At 43.1% G+C, this 21191-nt stretch overlaps 1 long non-coding RNA gene across 1 annotated transcript in view; it reads right to left on the reverse strand.

Moving 5' to 3' along the window:
- Window positions 1-21191, reverse strand: part of LOC111752822 (uncharacterized) — a 47091-nt gene that overhangs the window by 8527 nt on the left and 17373 nt on the right. Inside the window, exons 2-3 of the long non-coding RNA XR_002787720.2 lie at window positions 3219-3419; window positions 780-895 (exon numbers count right to left, since the gene is read on the reverse strand). This is a non-coding gene — a long non-coding RNA (uncharacterized LOC111752822). The remainder of the gene's footprint in view (window positions 1-779; window positions 896-3218; window positions 3420-21191) is intronic.

The raw sequence follows: 21191 nt of genomic DNA on the forward strand, positions 1-21191 counted from the left end.
GTGGAGGGGGAGGCTGTCCTGTGTCCTGGGCATTGTAGGACATTTAGCAGCATCTCTGGCCTTTACTCACTAAAAAAAAGCTGCCAGTAATAACCCTCCTCCCCCACGGTGACAACTAAAAATACCCCCAGACATGGCCCTGGGGGGCGGAATCACTGCTCATCGATAATCTCTGAGTTACATGTCTTCCTTCTGGTTCAGTTTCCTTTGAAGCTCTTTCCCGTCACTCCCTTCTCCCTCCACTCCCCAACCTTCACCCTGCCCCAAACCTCAGTGGCCTATTTAGCACTGGTCTGTAGCAGACAAGTTCTTTTTCAGAGGTGGAAGACTCTCTCAGCAGGGGACAGAGGCAGGAGCCTTCCGCATGAGATGACCCGATGTAGAGTCCTGATGATGGGCCTGGTGGTCTCTAAAATGACTGTGTGCTGTTGTCCTGGGGGGTGGGAATGAGTCAGGCAGGGGGCACTGTTGACCTGCCACTGCCTCAGCTCAAGCCTCAGCTGGGAAATCTTCCAGGTTGAGGACACCTGCTCTTCTCATGGATCCCCCTCTGAAAGGTCCCAGGAGCAAAAGCCCAAAGCACCAGAAATCCCTAGGAAGGGCTTTTTCTGACCATCTTTAAATACCAGAGCAGTAGGATGCAAATGAGACTGATAAGAAAGGAAACTGGGTATCAGGCAGCACTTCCCATCAGCGGGACCTCCCCTAGCAGGAAACTGGGGAGTCCCTTGGGTGGCCTGAGTCACAGCCATGGCCTTAAAAGGCACTCGAGAACATACCTGTCAGAAGCAATCCGCAGCAGACAGAAACTGGGCTTACTGGTCTCCCAGGCTGGGCTTCCCCGCTGCTTGTCATCAGAGGGCAGACAGACCACACATAGTCAGGTCCACTCCGTCTGTGTAGGAAACAACTTCTGGGCTGATTAACTATCCTGTGCTGCTGCGTTCCTGCCCCAGCCCATCCATTTACAACCGGCCTGGAAGTTTCCTGAGGACTTGAACTTCCATGAGCCCCCATCTGCTAAGCTCTTAGACACTCACGCAATTGCCATGAGTATAACGATAATAGGACTTTGCCTTAGAGGTCAAGGTTGTGTGTAGTATGGAATATTACTCAGCCATTAAGAGACATGAAGTTCTGGCACATGCTATGACATGGATGAACCTTGAAAGCATTATGCTGAGTGAAATAAGTCATACACAAAAGGACACATATTGTATGATTCCGCTATATGAAATGTAAGAATAGGAAAATGCATAAAAACCAAAGTTCATCAGTGGTTACCGGGAGTTGGTGGGCCCAATGGGGTGTGCTTAAAGGGCACCGAGTTTTTGTTAAGAGTGTTGAGAAAATCTGGAAACCGTGGTGATGGTTGAACAATATGGTGACTGTAGTTAACGTCACTAAATTGTACACTTAAAAATGGTTGAAATGCTTTGTTACGTATATTTTGCCACAATACAAATTTAAAAATACCGCGTGTAGTAAGTTCTCTGTTCAAACACTATTCTCTAGTAGGGGAATCAGGCCTGCGGCAGGGCTGGGGCAAAGGTCCTGGGTCTTTCCTTGTTCACTCCCCACCTGCCTTTCACCTCCTTCCTGCCACGTGTTGCCTGAGCTGAGATTTAAACAAAGGTGGCCTTGAAGGAAGGTGCATTGCAGATGAGATTTCTAAATTAACGCCTGGTGCAGTTTATCTGGGTTCTGATGAGAATGTTCTGAGCTAGTGTCTGTACATGAGCTCCTTGCCCATCTCCAAAGCAACCACCATCCCTCAGCAGTGGGCCGTCCCACCCATTCTGCAGAAAAGGAAGGGAACATTTTCCCACAGAGTCTCACCCACTGAACAAACTCCAGTTCTGGTTACATGCCACCCTGGCTCTCTCCACACTGGTTCCCAGTAGCTGAGCACCACAGAGAAGGACACATAACTGTGCTGGCTGACCTCTTTTTCATCATGACCTTGACCTCAGGGTTTCCTGCTGCAGCCACCTGCACATCTCTCTAGTGCTTTCCCACTCCCCTAGACACTCTCATACATTCTTCTCACTCCTTAAGCCCCCAACACCTCCTTGTTCTTGTTCCTGGTTCACCAAGAAAATAGAAGCAACCAGAAGAGAAGGCCCACAGACTCTCTAAGGACAAAGCTGAGGAACTCAGTAGCCCCTTGGTTGGAGTCAAGAGGTCACCAGGAGGCGGGGCTCACTGAGAGGCTGGTGACATGCCTGGAAGCAGGGCCTTCACAAAGCCTTGCTTTCTGGCGGCCCCACAGAGACCGGCGCCTGCCCACAGCATAGTGTCCCATAAAGTCTGGTGTACGAGCTGCCTCTGAGCACACCAGGAAGCCCCTGATGCTAGAATAGTGTGTCAGTATTTTTTACTCTTTTATTGGACTAATACATGGCCTGCAAGTGGGAAGAAAGGATGAAAGGAGAGAATTTTTCATTCTGAGGATAATTTAGCCAAGACTCCTTTCCAGGTTCTAGGAATACAGTGGAGAGCAAGAAGACGAAGTCTGTAGGACAATAGGGGAGACAGACATGAAACAAATGGATATAGGATTAAAGATTGTGCAGATACCACAAAGGAAAGGAACAAGGTAGGGGAGGGATAAGAAGAAAAAGGAGAAGGATGAGGAAGAAGATGAGAAGGACAAGGAGGAAAAGAAGAAGAAGAAGGGAGAGAGAAAGACATGAGAGAGAGATGTGGAACAGAGATGAGAAAGGAAGGAATATGAATAATGATGGGACGCAGGGGACAAGATGCCAAGATGATTTCTATTGTGCCTGCAACTTAAATGATTAACACTAACTTAATGACTAAGGCCAACTCTATGCATGCTTACAAAGGCAAGACAGATGGGTAGGTTGGAGCTTTACCCTCCGCTGCACCTCTGTGGACCAGCACAAGCATTGTAGTGACTCATTGACAGTAGTATATAAGATGCCAAGGCTGTATTTTCTTTAGTGCCATAAACAAAAGACCCCGGGATCCCCATTCTAAGCAAATGAATACTTCTGAAAACAGTGAACCCAGGTCACTGGTACCCCAGCCCCCCAGTGGTTGGGTCATTCTATTTTTTGTGCTCCTTCTCCAAACTCTTAACTTCCCCATTGTAGAATCTCATTTGTTGACCTCCTACTCCAGGATTATTTCTAGAAGTATTTGGACTCTTAGTTCTGAAAGTTTCTTTCTTTAGGTAAGTATTTAATTCGTACCTTTGGGAATCACACACAAGCTAGAACTGCTTCCTTTTAGCATTTGACTTCCAAATTATAGCTGCCATTGAGGGCATGAAGTCTCAGTCTCTTCACATAAATGTATGCTTGTTGTGAAATCGAGTATAAAGGGATGTTCAAAAAATAGCTTCTTGAACAGGGCTTCCTTCCTGTGGCCAATTTCATGTAGACGTGTTACAACTGAGGGAAAAAAAATGAGAGGTTAAAAAAAAATACATGAAATTTGCTGAAAAAGACATTTCTTATAAAATCTTCTCCCTTCCGCTTAGGGAGAAAATGAACAAGCAGATTCCCATCAGTTTCCCAAATTTATGAAGGTAAAGAAAACCTCACTTCAGCAAGCGTTCTGTATCTAAGCCAGCAACCCACTGCCGAGCGCAGGGATGAAAATCACTCTGAGGGCTGATAATGCCAAACTCCAAAAAAAACTCCAGGCACTCACCGTTAGCTACCTTCGTGTCTATCTGTCCAGCCTGTGAACACTTCTCTGACCTCAAAAAGATATAATGACATCTGTACTGTACCAATCTGAGATTTGGGTAGATCTTCTATTGCATTTAATTGTTTTATTCCTGAATACAGCCTTTAAAATCTTCAGTGTAGACCCACAATGATGAACTTCTCTCAGTCTTTGAATTGCCTGTTCCATCATCACTCTTCAATGATGGTTTAACTGGATTTAGATTCTAATTTGACAGTTATTTTCATGCATCTCTTTGACAATATTATTCTACTGTCTTCTGGCTTCCAGAGCTGCTGTTCAGAGGCCCACCATCAGATTAATCAGCCTTCTTCTGTGGACATCTCTGCTCCCTAGCTGCTTTTAAGATAGTTCCTCTGTCTTTGGTGTTTTGCATTTTTACTACCCCCTATTTGGAGTTGATCCTGATTCATAGCGACACTATAGGACAGTGTAAAACTGCCCCATAGGGTTTCTAAGGAGTGGCTGATTGGATTCAAAATCCCAACCTTTCGGCTAGCAGCCGAGCTCTTAACCACTGTGCCAAGGTGTCACCTTGAAGACTAAAGTGCGCCTGACTCAAGCAATGGTGTTTTCAATCAGCTCATATGCGTGGGAAAGCTGGACAATGAATAAGGAAGACTGAAGAAGAATTGACACCTTTGAATTGTGGTGTTGGCAAAGAATATTGAATATTCCATCGTGTGCCGAAAGAATGAACAAATCTGTTTTGGAAAAAGTACAAACAGAATGCTCCTTAGAAGCAGGGATGGCAAGGCTACATCTCACATACTTTTCACATGTTATCAGGAAAAATCAGTCCCTGGAGAAGGATATCATGCTTGGTAAAGTAGCGGGTCTTCAAAAAAGAGGAAGGCCCTCAACAAGATGAATTGGCATAGTAGCTGCAACAACAGACTCAAGCATAACAATGATTGTGAGGATGGTGCAAGACTACAAGGCAGTGTTTCGTTCTGTTGTACACAGGCTTGCTACGAGTCGGAACCAACTCAACAGCATCCAACAACAACAGTTTTACTACACCGTGGACTTATTTTTATTTATTTTGTTTTGTACTTCCTGAACTGAAAATTCCTATCTTTCATCATTTCTGAACGTTCTCTGCGCATTCTCTCTTTCAGTATTGCTTCTCCTCCATTCTCTCTCCCCTCTCCCCCTGCAACTCCTAGGAAGTGTATGCTGGACTCCAAGACTCTTAAAATTCTTTCTAGTAGTATTTTCCACTGAGTTTTTAATTTCAATTACTACCTGTTTTATTTCTGGAATTATGCTTGTTTATTGTCTTATATTTTAGATTATTTCACACACTGAATTATTTAAACATACTTACATTAGAGTCTGTCGGGTACTCTATGTAACGTTCTTAGGAGTCTAATCCTGCAGTTTGTTATGTCTACGATTGATTAGTTATGATTAGGGGGATACCTTCTGCATTAAAGTTTTCCAGTAGAATTAGTGGGATCTAAACTTTCTTACCATTCCCGTGTTGTGAATAGAACAACTTTTTGTTGTTTTTAGTTGCCATTGAGTCAATTCTAATTCATGGAGACCTCATGTGTGCATATGGTAGCTATATATTAAAAAGGAGTCCCTGGGTAGTGTAAATGGTTAATATCCTCAGCTACTAACCAAAAGGTTGAAAGTTCAAGTCCACCCAGGGCTTCCTCAGAAGAAAGGCCTGGCAATTTACATCTGAAAAAAAACATCCATTGAAAACCCTGTGGAATACATTTCTACTCTGACACACGTGAGGTTTCCATGAGTTGGAATCAACTCAACAGCAACTGGTTTTAACATTGAAAAACAGGATAATTTTAATGAGAAAATTATCTCCTTCAGTCTAGTCTAATGTAGTCATGTCCCAGATGAAGAACGCAAAGGAAGATTATTAAACAACCTACATTGCAAACCCTAAATTCAAGTGATAGAATAAATTTGAACAATCATCTAGTCTAGGGAACAGACAGATAGTAAATATTTTAGGCTTTGCAGGCCATAAGGTCTCTGTCACAACTCCTTGACTATGTGTGAAAGCACCCATATATGATATGTCAGTGAGTGAAAAAACATGGCTATATTCCACTTCATTTAAGAAAACAAGCGTCAGGCTGGATTTGACCTAAGGGCCTTAGTTTGCCAAGTCCTGAGTAGTCTGATGTCTCACTCAAAACAGGAACACTTTCCAGAGAATTCCTGGAAGCCCATTGAAATACTTTCAGTGTTGGGGAGCACACTCCTTTAAAAAAGACTATGGTTATTAGGGATATTACTAACAATAGAAATGACACCAACATCCATGTCTCTGAAATGATCCTTTTTCAAATTTTAGTAACTAATCGAGGGCACTGACAATGCCACTGGGAGGGGAATGTTTAGGAAACCTGGGGATACTTCTATGAAAGAATTAGATACATACATTATTTCTACAAGTCCCCTAGGAGGCCTGGTCCAGCTACATATTATAGGTGAGAAAATGGAGAATTAAGGAGGTTAAGTGACATGCCCGCAGTCACGTGGCTGATTTGTGGCAGAGCTGGTTTCCTGCCTCTTCGTCCAATATTTATTTCACTCCACCAATTTAGCAGAATTTCTTAGCCAAAGAACAGTACCAGTGGTGACATGGTAATGAGGTAGGGAATATGTGTGACAGCCAGGTGAGGGTTGTAGTGGAGAGAGAGAAAAAGAGGGGGAAGAATCAAAGTCCCTGGCCTCGAGCTTGTTTTCAGATTACTCATCGGTAGAGGGATTTAAGAAACATCACCTGACCCATCAGTCAATTAGCATCTGACAACTTGAAAAGTACCAGTGTCAGTGCTAGGGAAAAGATGATTTTAAAAATTCCCAGCTTAACCTCAATTCCCCAAAGTCTCATCTCTCAGTGGTTGCAAACCAGGCTAAACTGACACCTAGACTAAGACTTTTTCAGCTCAACAGCCTTTAATCTGCGTATCTGTAGGACTTTGCCCTCCCTTTGGGGTAGTTTGCTCCTCCCCAACTCCCCTGGATGGAGCACTGGTGGTGCAATGATTGAAGCCCATGGCTGCTAACCAAAAGGCTGGCGATTGAAACCCACCAGTTGCTCCACGGGAGAAAGATGTGGCAGTCTGCCTCTGTAAAGATTTACAGCCTTGGAAACTTCATGGGGTAATTCTACTCTGTCCTACAGGGTCGCTATGAGTTGGAATCAACTCGATGGCAGTGGTTAATCCCCCTGACAGCCCCAGTTGATACCTTATAGACCCACCTTATACCGACAGAGTGGGTGTGAAGTAGTACCCCTTTGTGGTTTGGGTTTGCAGTCCCCAATCATCCTTTCCTATATTCACAGGCATAGTGCTCTGTCTTCTCTGAAATACTTGCTCATGCCTTTTGCCCTCTCTTTTAACTGGTTTGTAGTCTTGGTTATCTAGTGCTGCTGTAACAGAAATAACCCAAGTGGATGGCTTTAACAAATAGAAATTAACTTTCTCAAAATTTAGGAGGCTAGAAGTCCAAATTCAGCGCCGACCCTAGGGGAAGGCTTTCTCTCTCTGTTGGCTCTGGAGGAAGGTCCTTGTCTCTTCAGCTTCTGCTTCGTGGTTCCTTGGAGATCTCCATGTGTCTTGGCATCTATTTCCACCCCCCCCCCGCCCCCACCATCACTGCTTGCTTATTTGCTTGTTTAATCTCTTTTATATCTCAAAAGAGATTCACTCAAGATACACACTACACTAATCCTACCTCATTAACATAACAAAGACAACCCATTTCCAAATGGGACTATAACCCCAGGCACAGAGGTTAGGATTTACAACACATATTTGGGCGGGGGGAGAGGGAGGAGACATAATTCAATCCATAACAATTGTTTACATTTTTCTTGCTACTTTATAGGAGTTCTTTATATATTCTTGATGCTAAATCTTTGTGTATATTAAGAATATCTCCCCCCAGTGTATAACTTCTCTTTTCCCTTCCTTTTAGGTTCTTTTGATGAACCGAGGTTCTTTATTTTAATACACTCAAACTTATCCATCTTTTCAGGTGTCTTGTTTGGAAATCTTCCCTACTCCAGGTTTTACCACAGTAATGCTGCCTTGCAAAGAACCTCAACATCCCAGTGACTTCAATACAAACATTTGATTTTCTTGCTCACAAGCCCGCGTATTGGCAAGGGTAGTCCAGCATAAGTCTAGGGGTTGGGTTTAGGACTGGTTCAAGAGTCTCTCCCACTGGGATGGTTGGCTACCTGGGGCACACTCTTCTCACAGTGGGTGGTTAGAAGCTATAAAAATGGTGGCATGGTGGAGGCATCTGACCTTCTCTAACTTCACAAGAGGGAAGGAGAAACAAGATCAACAGCCCAAGGCTAATTTCCAGGAAGCGGAGGTCAGACATGCCTCCTTTCTCCAAACTTTTAACCAATTCTGAAACCAGCCATCCTTCCCATGACATTCTCTACTTCTCTGCTGGGTTTAATAATTCTTTGCAATGGCCTCACAGAACTCACAGACCATAATCACAGTTATGCGATTTATTAGGTAAGTAGCAGTTTACAATTCATCATCAGAAACGACTTAGGATACAGTTCTTCAATCAAGGCAGCCTCTCCTCAGCTATGCCTGCTGGCAGGTCTCTCTCTAGCCCTTGGCCCGGCCTCTGTCCTGCTTGGACAAGTGTTACAAAGTTCTTTAGCTCTGCCAGTAAGTGCCCAGGGGCACCCCGCTCTGCCAGGAAGCCTCAGCCTGAAGGCGCTCAGCTCTCTCACTCCATGGGTCAGCAAGCCTAGCTCTGCTGACAAGTGCCCAGAAACACCTCACTCTCCTGCCCAAAGGTGCTCAGCTCTCTCGCTAGATTGGCAAGCTGAGCTTCACTAACAAGTCCTGCAGGCAACCGACTCTGCCAACAAGCCTACTGCCTGAAGGCACTCAGCTTTCTCACTCCACAGGCCAGGAAATCCACTGTACTGTTTCCTGCCAGTCTCCTAGTTCTACTGCCTCTGCTGCCTCCGTTTCTCTACTGCTGTTTCTCACTGTCTTATACCATCTCTGGTGTTAAACCTCTCTCTCTCTCTCTCTCTCTCTCTACCTCCCTGTCTCCTGGGTCTACGAGGCTGTCAGCACGGGATCCCGGGTCTAAAGGGCATGCTCCACTCCTGGCTCTTCTTTCTTGGTGGTAGTGAGGGTCCCTCTTTCTGCTTCTGGGATGGTTCATTTTAAGCCTAACAGGATGGCAAAGCTGACTAATCCCCTTGTAGGATTCCATACACCTTATTTGCATGGTCCTACCCGCACAAGGAAAACCCTGGTGGTGTAGTGGTTAAGTACTACAGCTGCTAACCAAGAGGTGGGCAGTTCAAATCCACCAGGTGCTCCTCGGAGACTCTATAGGGCAGTTCTACTCTGTCCTATAGGGTCGCTATAGGGTCGCTATGAGTTGGAATTGACTTGACGGCACTGGGTTTGGTTTTGTTTGGTTACCCCCACAAGGGTGCCATGCACCTTATTTGCATTATTAGCAAGCTGTCCAATCCCCTTGGTGGGCCGCAAGCACCTTATTTGAATAGTTCCACCCAATCATTTGGTGGGAGTTACAAGACCATGGCAAGAAAGGCTATATAAAAGCAATCCATCACGCCGCAGAAACACTAGACACCAAGACAAATCATGACCTCTGATTTTGTCATTTCTGCCAATATTCCATGGGCAAAAGCAAGTATCATGGCCAACCTCAAAGCCAATGAAGTGGGGACATGTACTTTGTCTACTCTGCTGGGAGGTATTGCAAACCTACATAGCAAACATATACACGTGTAATTCTGTGACAGAAGGGGGAGAAGAACTGGAACTATGATCCAATCAACCATACCCAAATCTTCTACTAAAATGTTTACAGTTTTGGTTCTGAAAATCATTGTGTATATGGTGTGAGGTAGGAAGTTAATTTCATCTTTTTCCATTTGGTTATGCATTTTCCAGCTCCATTTGTTGGACAGTGCCTCCTTTTCCTGCTGATCTGTCTTGACAAAGTCCCAATCATGCATAAGTCTGTTTCTGATCTCTCTGTTCTGTTCCATTTATCAATTTCTATCCCTGCAAAAATTCTATACTATTTTAGTTATTATAGCTTTGAAATAAGAAGTGATTCATAGATGAGCAAGACTACCTCCCTACTCTACTTCTTCAGAAATAGCCTAAGGGAGCAAGGGAGACAAGTGTTGGAGTTCAGGTCTTGCCAAGGGTAGGGACCCTAGTAAGTCACACCCCTTTTGGGATGGGACCCTGAAGGGCTGAAACCTACAAGTAAAAGGTGACAAGAAACAATGCATCCTTCACATGGAACAACTAAGATATTCTTAGAAAAGAAAAAAAGGAAGGGAAGATTTTCTTTACTAGCTGTCAAGACTTAATAATGCTTTCCAGCTACCATTACTAAATATTTGGATCAAAGATTCTATAGAAGAACTCTGATCAAAAGGGGGAAAATTCAGAACAGAATTTCAAGCTGTCATGGAATCCAGGCTTTCTGGAGCCATGGAGCCTGGGTGAGCCCCTGAAACTATTGCCCTGAGTTAATCTTTAAAACTTAAAGCAAAAAATCCCCTGAAGTCTTCTTAAAAGTAAACAATAGTCTAGCTTAACTATTAAAAAAAAAAAAATGGTTTGCCTTGAGCACTGTGTTCTTTTAAGAACTATCTATTTGGGATCAAAGTGACAACAGCAACTTGAAAGATTAGATAGGAACTTTAGGGGTCAGTGAGTTTATGTTAATGAGGGAGGAGCAACTCAGAAAAGGAGGGTGAGCATGATTGCACAATTTGAAGACTGTAATCAATGCCACTGAATTGTACATGTAGAAACTCGAATTGGTGCGTGTTTTCCTGTGTATATTCTTAACAACAATAACAAAATAAAATAAAAAAAAAAGACTTATTAAGGCTATAGTAACTAAGCAGTATGACAATGGTGTCAGGAATAGAAAAATGACCTGTGGTACTGATGAGAGAGCCCAGATACAAACCCACTCACAAATGGACACTTGATTTATGACAAAGACTGCACAACAGAGAAGTGAGAAAAACATCATCGTTCTAATAAATAGGCTGGGAGAAGTGGGTTTCCTTGGGGGAAAAAATAAAATTGAACCCCTTATCTCACACCATACACAAAAGTCAATTATAGATATACAGGTAAAAGGCAATTTCTAAAGCCTTTATAATTAATATAGGAGCCTTTCTTCATGAACTCGGGATAGGGAAAGTTTCCTTAAGATTAAAAAAAAAAAAAAATTAACCACACAGGGAAAGGTTGATAAATTTGACCATACTAAAAATTAAAACTTTCATTTATCAAAAGATGCTATTTAAAAGTGGAAAGTGGAAAGGGCCTCCTAGTGCCCTAAACAGAAGCACCATGCTGTTCCTCTGCAGCAAAGACAAAAAAACTAAGTAAAACAGGTACAAACAGAAATCCTAGAACCCTAAGCATCAAGTGAAGGGATGTGATGGTTAAGGTTGTGTGTCAACTTGGCTGGGCCATGATTCTCTGTGATTTGGCAGTTATGATGCAGTTTGGCAGTCGTATAATGATGTAATCACTTCCATGATGAGATCCGATATAACGTGATCACTTCCATGATGGGATCTACAATGAGTAGCCAATCAGTTGAAAGGGAGTTTCCTCAGGGCTGTGGCCTGTATCCAACATACATGAACTTTCTGACAAAGCTCTTTTGCTCTGCTCTAAATCCTGCAATCAGCTCATCAGCATCTGACCTCCAGTTCTTGGGACTTTGCCAGCAGCCTGCCATCTTATCTGCCAATCTTGGATTCATCAGCCTTCGCAGCCATGAGCTAGCAGCCTGCTGTCTGACCTGTGGCTCTTGGGTTCATCAGCCCCTGCAGCTACATGAATCAGGAGAATCCTCCAGCCTGACCCATAGATTTGGGACATTCCAGCCTCTACAACCATGTGAGCCATTTCCTTGAGATAAATCTCTCTCTCTCCCTTTCTCTCTCCCTTTTTCTCTCTCTCTCTCCATGTGTATATATATGCTTCACCTGTTTGGTTCTCTAGAAAACCCAGCCTAAGACAAGGGATAAAGTACTAGATCAAATACCAAGTGGAAGAAGAAAATGAAGGAAAACAGAGAATGGGGAAAGATATGCAGTGGAGGTCCCCTGCCAACTAACATGACACAGCATTGTCATCTTGGAGCACAGCCAGCAACAACCCTGGACAGGGAGTATAGGAAGGCAACTTTACAGAGCTCCCAACAGGAGACAGAGTACCTGGTAACCAGAGAAACATGCCTTCCCATCCCTTACCCTTCTGCCCATATGCCATCCCACCCCTTCCCGACAGGCCACTCTGTGCTGCCTAGCTGGAGAACTGCTGTTGACTCCTGCTCTGTCATTCTTTTCCACTTTCTTCCTTTTCTTTCTCCTTCCCACCCACGCTACTCTCACCCCTTCCCCACACCACTTGGCTAGAGAGCTACCGGCCTATTGTCACCCTAGGTCCACCCTATCCCTATCTGCCAGCTCCTGTTGCTCCATTTTTTTCTTCCCTTTCTTCCTTTTCTTTCTCTCTCCCACCTAGTCCTGTATGCCACCCTCACCCTTTCCTTGTGGGCCATGGTGTGCTGCTGGGCTTGAGAGCTATTGGCCCACCATCACCCTGGGTTCACCCCACCCTCACCCACCAGCTCCTACCACATCATTTTTTCTTTCCCTTTCTTTCTCCCTCACACCTAGCCCCATAATCCATCTCTACTGCTTCCCACTGGGTTACGCTGCTCTGTCACTTGTAGAGAGCTACCAGCCCATCACCACCCCAGGTCCCCCCTGCTCCCATCTGCTGGCTTCTGCCGTGCTATTTTTTCCTTTTTTTCCCCCCTTCCCTCCTTTTCTTTCTCCCTCCCACCTAGCCTAGTGATTCACCTCTACCCCTTCCTGCTGGGCCACACTACACCACCTTGGCTAGAGAGCTACCAGGCCACCACCAGCCCAGGCCCCCTGCAGGCCCCTGCATTTTTTCCCCATGCCATTTTTTCCCCTTTTCTTCCTTTTCTTTCTCCCACCCACCTAGCCCAGTACTCCACCTCTACACCTTCCTGCTAGGCCATGCCACACCACCTTGGCTAGAGAGTCACTGATCCACTGCCAACTTAGGTCCACCCTGCCCACACTCACCAGTTCCCACTGCACCATTATTTTTCTATTTTCTTTTTTCCTCCTGCATTTTTTCCTTTCTGTCACCCACCTAGCCCCGTATGCCACCTCTACCTCTTCCCGCCAGGCCTTGCCACACTGCCTCTGGCAGAAAACTAATCAGCCTGCTGTTGCCCAGGTCCCACCTGTCCCCACCTGTGCCCACCCACCCCCATCATGCCATTTTTCTCCCTTTCTTCCTTTTCTGTCTCCCTCCTATCTAGCCCTGTATACCACCACTACCCCTTCCCACTGGGCCAGACTGCACCACCACAGTTAGAGAGATATTGGCCCACTACCACCCCAGTCCTCCCCTGCTCCCACTGCTGGCTTTTTAGCCATTTTTTTTCTTTTTCCCTTTCTTCCTTTTCTTTCTCCCTCCCACCTAGCCCCATATACCACCTTTACCCTTTCCTGCCAGGCCATGCTGTACCACCATGGCTTGCAAGCCACTGACCCACCACCACACTGGGTCTACCCTGCACCCACCCACTAGCTCCCACCTTGCCAGTTTTTTCTTTTTCTTTCTCCCCCTACCTAGGCCTGTACACCACTTACCTCCCCTCCCTGCCAAGCCACGCAGCACTGCCACGGCTAGAGAACCACCAGCCCTCCACTTTCTACCTCCCACCTACCCCCAAATGCCACCTCCTCCCCTTTTTGCCAGCCCCCAAGTCCATCCCACCCCCACCCACTGGCTACGTTTTTTTTTTCTTTCTCTCACTTTTCTTTCTTCCCTCCACTTGGCGCCAAACGCCAGCCACCCTTCATTTCAGCCCTCACCATACTGCCATGGCTACAGCTTCCCTGGCTCAGGCCTGCCACTGCACCAGGCCTACACTGCCCCTCCCTTCCTGCCACTCAACTTGCTGTTGAACAGTGGGAAGTGAGCCTGTACCACTCCCTGTTCAACACCCCTGCCTATCTGGCGAGGCACTGTACATGCTCCCACACTGCTGGACCAATATCAGGAGGCAGACAGCGCCTGCACAGTCCACTCTCAGCCACCCTGCTGAACCAGTGTACAGTGAAGCAGGCTTGTCCTGTCTGCTGCTGCCCTGCTCACCCAAACAAGGTGGTGAGAGCTATCATGCCTACAGATGAGCAAGCAGCAAAGGACGCCTGGCCCACCCACCCTGACATATCAAAATAAAACAAAGGAGCGGGATGAAACAAATGAATATACAATCAATAAATAAAGAAAATAAAACCTTAATGTCTCAAAACAGCAAATAATATCAAAACACACAAAAAAGCAGGACAAGATGGCTCCAGCAAGTGACCAAAATAAAGAATCAGATGACCTTCTGGTAGAAGAAAAGACAGTGGAACTACCTGACGTGGAATTCAAAAGGCTAATATTTAGGGCTCTCCAAGAGATTAGGAAAGAGAACAAGGAAAGCACAGACAAAACCAAGGAAAAAATAGACAAAATCATGGTAAACATAAGCAAAATCAAGGAAAACACAGACAAAGCAATAGAAGAATTCAGGAAAATAATACAAGAACAAAATGTCAAAATAAATAAACATCTAGAAATCATACAGAAACAGCAATTAGGAATCCAAAAGATAAACAACATATTTTCAGAAATGAACAAATTTGAAATGAGCAAATTTGAAACAATGGAGGGCACAATCAGTGAGATTGAAGATAAATCTATGGATGTTACTTTGTTTGAGGAAAAGTCAGGGAAAAGAATGAAGAAAATCACAATCAAGAGCTAACACTTGTGCATGATTGGAGTTCCAGAAGAAGGAGAAAATGGAAAACACAGAGAAGATTGTTGAAAATTTGCTGCCGGAGAACTTCCCAGATATCCTGAAGACAAAAAGCTGACCTTCCAAAAAGTTCAATGAACATCATATAGGATAGACCCCAGGAGAAAGTCAACAGGACATAGCATAAACACATTTGCCAAAACCAAAGACAAAAAAAGAATCCTGAGAGAAACTCAAGAAAAACAAAAAGTCACTTAAAATGTGGAAACAATAAGACTTAACTCTGGTTACTTGGTAGAAATTATGCAGGCAAGAAGACAATCGGATGACATATACGAAACCTTGAAAGAAAAAAGCTGCCAGTGGAGAATAACATATCCTGCAAAACTTTCTCTCAAATATGATGGTCAAATTAGGACATTTCCAGATAAGCAGAATTAAGGGAATTTGTAAAAACCAAACCAAACTTACAAGAAATACCAAAGGGAGCCTTTCAGTTAGACAACCAACAACATTAGACACAACCAGAGTCTAGGACACATGACAGCATCAGCCAGATACCAACCTAGGTAAAGAACTCTCAATAATAAAACAAAGCTAAAAGACTTACCATAGGGAAACAGACACATCAATCTGTTTTGATGACAACGTCAAAACAATAAAAGGGGGAATAAATGGTGTAGGTATAGAACTTTCAAATGGAAAGGAAGTGAAGGAGATATCAAGTAATAAAAAACTAGTTCAAACTTAGGAAGATAAGAGTAAATTTCAAAGTAACCACAAAGAAAGTTAATAAACATACTTACCAGAATACGAAAGAAGAAAAAATATAAAGTCTCAGTAAACACTAAATCTATGATAACAAAAGAAAAGAAAATCCACAAACAAAAGGAAATCAGCACAGGAGAGTAAGAGGAACAAAGAAAACATCAGCACCATCAAAAAAAAAAAAAAAAAGCACTACGACATAACAGCAATAAATTCATATCTATTAAATTTTTTTTTTTTTTATTGATAATCACACTGAATGTAAGTGGCTTAAAGGCACCTGTAAAGAGACAGAGAATGGCAGAATGGATAAAAAAGCACAATCCATCAATCTGCTGTCTACAAGAGACACACCTTAGACACAAAGACATAAATATATTAAAAACCAAAAGATGGAAAAAATATATCAAGCAAACAGCAACCAAAAAAAGGGCAGGAGTGGCAATATTCACCTCAGATAAAATAGAATTTAAGGCAAAATTAACCATAAAAGACAAAGAAGGACATTACATAATCACTGAAAGGACAATCCACCAAGAAGACATAACCTTAATAAATATCTATGCACCTATAAAATAAACTCTAACAGCACTGAAAAGAGAAACTGACAGTTCCACAATAACAGTAGTAGAGCTCAACACACCACTCTTGGTAAAGGACAGAACATCTAGAAAGAAACTCAACAAAGATACAGAAGAACTGACGGCCAAAATTAACCAACTTGACCTCAGACATAAATAGAACACTCCACCCAACAGCAGCAAAGCATATATTCTTTCCCAATGCACATGGAACGTTCTCCAGAATAGATCATATTTTAGGCCACAAAGCAACCCTCAATAAAATCTAATCACAATGCCATAAAAGTAGGAATCAATTACAGGAAGAGCAAAGGAAAAAAATCAAACACATGGAAATCGGATAATACCTTGGTTAAAAACAACTGCGCAATAGAAGAAATCAAAGAGGGAATCAAAAAATTCCTAAAATCAAATGAGAATAAAAACACATCATACCAAAACGTTTGAGACACAGCAAAAGCAGTGCTCAGAGGTCAATTTCTAGCAATGAGCACACACATCAAAAAAGGAGAAAGGGCCAAAATCAAAACATTAGCCCTACAACCTGAACAAATAGAGTACAGCAAAAGAAGCCCATGGCCACCAGAAGAAAGGACATAATAAAGATTAGCGCAGAAATAAATGAAACAGAGAACAGAAAAACAAGAAAGAATCAACTAGACCAAAAGTTGGTTCTTTGAAAAGATCAACAGAATCAACAAACCATTGGCCAAACCAACAAAAGAAAAACAGGAAAGATAGTAAATAACCCACATAAGAAATGAAACGGAGACATTACAACAGACCCAACAGAAATAAAAAGTATTATAACAGAATACTATGAAAAACTACACTCCAACAAATTTGAGAACCTAGAGGAAATGGACAAATTTCTAGAAACACGCTACCTACCTAAACTAACACAAACTGAGATAGAAAAGCTGAACAGACCCATAAAAAGAGAAGAGATTGAAAAGATAATTTAAAAAAAAAATCACCCAACAACAAAAAAAGCCCTGGCCCTATGGCTTCACTGGAGAATTCCACCAAACATTCAGAGAAGAGCTCACACCAGTACTACTCAAACTATTTCAGAGCATAGAAAAGGAAAGAATACTCCCAAATTCATTCTATGAAGCCAGCATAACCCTGATACCAAAACCAGGCAAAGACACCACAAAAAAAGAAAATTATAGACCAATATCTCTCATGATATATATGCAAAAATTCTCAACAAAATTCTAGCCAATAGAATACAGCATCATAACAAATAATAATAACAATACATCATGACCAAGTAGAATTCATACCACATATGCAAGGATGGTTCAACATTAGAAAATCAATCACCATATAAATAGATCAAAAGAATCTCACGATCATCTCAATCAATGCAGAAAAGGCATTTGATAAAATCCAACACCCATTCTTTCTTTTTTTTATAATTTTTATTGTGGGTTTTCTCTGGGTGTTATGCTTTAAGTGAAAGTTTACAAATCAAGTCAGCCTCTCACACAAAAACTTATATACACCTTGCTACATACTCCCGATTACTCTCTCCCCCTAATGAGACAGCCCACTCTCTCCCTCCACTCTCTCTTTTCCTATCCATTTTGCCAGCTTCTAACCCCCTCTACCCTCTCATCTACCCTACAGGCAGGAGATACCAAGATAGTCTCAAGTGTCCACCTGATCCAAGAATGTCACTCCTCACCAACATCCCTCTCCAACCCATTGTCCAGTCCAATCCATGTCTAAAGAGTTGGCTTTGGGAATGGTTCCTGTCCTGGGACAACAGAAGGCCTGGGGGCCATGACCACCAGGGTTCTTCTAGTCACAGTCAGACCATTAAGTCTGATCTTTTCATGAGAATTTGGGGTCTGCATCCCACTGCTCTCCTGCTCCCTTAGGGGTTCTTTGTTGTGTTCCCTGTCTGGGCAGTCATCGGTTGTGGCCGGGCACCATCTAGTTCTTCTGGTCTCAGAACGATGTAGTCGCTGGTTCATGTGGCCCTTTCTGTCTCTTGGCCTTGTAATTACCTTGTGTCCTTGGTGTTCTTCATTCTCCTTTGATCCAGGTGGGTTGAGACCAACTGATGCATCTTAGATGGCTGCTTGCTAGTGATTAAGATCCAGACACCACTCTCCAAAGTAGGATGCGGAATGTTTTCTTAATAGATTTTATTATGCCAATTGACTTAGATGTCCCCGAAACCATGGTCCCCAAACCCCCATCCTCTGCTACACTGGCCTTCGACACATTCAGTTTATTCAGGAAACTTCTTGGCTTTTGGTTTAGTCCGGTTGTGCTGACCTCCCCTGTATTGTGTGGTCTTTCCCTTCTCCTAAAGTAGTTCTTATCTACTATCTCATTAGTGAATACCCCTCTACCAGTCTCCCTCCCTCCCCTCCTCATAACCACAAAAGAATGTTTTCTTCTCAGTTTAAACTATTTCTTTTATAATAGTGGTCTTATACAATATTTATCCTTTCGCAACTGACTTATTTCACTCAGCATAATGCCTTCCAGGTTCCTCCATGTTATGAAATGTTTCACAGATTCATCACTGTTCTTTATCGATGCGTAGTATTCCATTGTGTGAATATACCATAATTTATTTATCCATTCATCCATTGATGGGCACCTTGGTTGCTTCCATCTTTTTGCTATTGTAAACAGTGCTGCAATAAACATGGGTGTGCATATATCTGTTCGTGTAAAGGCTCTTATTTCTCTAGGATATATTCTGAGGAGTGGGATTGCTGGATTGTATGGTAGTTCTATTTCTAGCTTTTTAAGGAAGTGCCAAATCGATTTCCAAAGTGGTTGTACCATTTTACATTCCCACCAGCAGTGTATAAGTGTTCCAACCAACACTCATTCTTGATAAAAACTCTCGATAAAATAGGAGTAGAAAATCCTCAACATAATAAAAGACATCTATACAAAACCAATAGCCATCAACATTCTCAACAGAGAAAGGCTGAAAGCACTCGCCCTGAGAACGGGAACAAGACAAGAATGCCCTTTATCAGGGCCACATGAACCAGCGACTACATCATCCTGAGACCAGAAGAACTAGATGGTGCCTGGCTACAACCGATGACACCCCTGACAGGGAACACAACAGAGAAGCCCTGAGGGAGCAGGAGAGCAGTGGGATGCAGACCCCAAATTCTCATAAGACCAGACTTAATGGTCTGACTGAGACTAGAGGGACCCCGGTGGTCAGGACAGGAACCATTCCCGAAGCCAACTCTTCAGACATGGATTGGACTGGACAATGGGTTGGAGAGGGATGCTGGTGAGGAGTGAGCTTCTTGGATCAGGTAGACACTTGAGACTATGTTGGCATCCCTGCCTGGAGGAGAGATGAGAGGGTGGAGGGGGTTAGAAGGTGGCGAAATGGACACGAAAAGAGAGAGTAGAGGGAAAAAGCGGGCTGTCTCATTAGGGGTAGAGTAATTGGGAGTGTGTAGCAAGGTGTGTATGGGTTTTTGTGTGAGAGACTGACTTGATTTCTAAGCTTTCACTTGAAGCACAATAAAAATTACTTAAAAAAAAAAGAATGTCCTTTATCCTCAGTCCCATTTAACATTGTGCTGGAAGTTCTAGCTAGAGCAATAAACAAGAAAAAAGAAATAGAGTATCCAACTTGGAAAGGAAGAAATAAAACTATCCCTATTTGCAGATGCTATGATCCTATACATAGGGAACCCCAAAGATTCCACATGAAAAGTACTGGAACTAATAGAAAGATTCAGCAGAGTAGCAGAATACAAGATCAAGATACAAAAATCAGTAGGATTCCTGTACACTAACAACAACTAGATAACTGGGAGCTCCTAAAAATTTAACACTTATGCTTATCAAGGTGCCCTCGTGATGCAGTGGGTAAGTATTTGGCTGCTAATCAAAAGGTTGGCAGTTCAAATCTACCAGCCACTCCTTGGAAACCCTATGGGGCAGTTCTACTCTGTTCTAGAGGGTTGCTATGAGTAGGAATCGACTCAGTGGCAATGTGTTATGCTCATCAAACGACTTCACCAAAAGAGTAAAAACAGAACTTATAGACTGGGAAAAAATTGGGGGCTATGATATATTCAACAAGGGTCTAATCTCTAAAATCTAGAATACTTTAACACCTCAATAACAAAAAGACAAATAATCCAATTAAAAAATGGGCAAAGGATATGAACAGACACTTCACCAGAGACATTCAGGCAGCTAACAGACACATGAGGAAACCCTCCTGTATACTCATTTGCCATCAAGTTGATTCTGACTCGTAGTGACCCCATACAACAGGGTAGAACTGCCCCGATAGGATTTTCAAGAAACTTTGATCAAATGTTTAGTAATGGTAGTCGGGCACCATTCAGTTCTGGTCATGGCAAAGGAGGCAGCTGTTCATGGAGGCAATTGTCACACATTCCATTTCTTCCCCCTACTCCTGACCTACCTTATTCCTCTGTTGCTCCAGGCAAATAGACACCCACTGTCGTGCCTTGGATGGCTGCTTGCAAGTTTGTAAGACCCTAAGCACTATGCAACGAACTAGAAGGTACAACAGAGCACTAACCATGTTCTTAGGCCAATTAACTGGCATGTCCCATGAAACCATGACCCTAAACATCCAAACTGAGGAACCAAATCTCATGAGGCGTTTGGGTTGTACATCGCAGCCTCAGCAGCTACTCACTCTTTTTTTTTTTTTTTTAAAGTGGTTGTTATAGGCAGTGTCATTTCTTGACCTAGGAGTTCTTTTAGGACATTTTGGAGGAAGAATTAATAGAATATGGTGAGGTTCAGGTGGATGGGCAGGACTAAGGAGGAGTGAGTGGTCACAAAGTTGGTGTCAAAGGAACCAATACTGTAAACGATTCCATTTATATGAAATATCTAGAATGGGCAAGTGTATAGAGACCAAAGTTTATTAGTGGTCACCAGGGGCAGGTGGGAAGGAGGGGAAAAGGGAACTCAGTGCTTAGGGGACACTAAGCTTCTGTTAAGGGTGATGGGAAAACTTGAAAGTGGATCATGGTAATAGTTGAACAACATGATAACTGTAACTAATGTCACTGAAATTGTACATGTGAAAGAATGTTGAAAAGGCAAACAATTTGTTACATATATATTTACCACACACACACACACACAAAGTTGGTGCCAAGTCATAGAAACCAAAGGTGGGAAAAATTTATTTCAATAAGTTAAGGGTAACTACGCCAA

This window comes from Loxodonta africana, chromosome 21 (genome assembly GCF_030014295.1).
Source record: "Loxodonta africana isolate mLoxAfr1 chromosome 21, mLoxAfr1.hap2, whole genome shotgun sequence".
In the NCBI taxonomy this organism is placed as follows: Eukaryota; Metazoa; Chordata; class Mammalia; order Proboscidea; family Elephantidae; genus Loxodonta; species Loxodonta africana.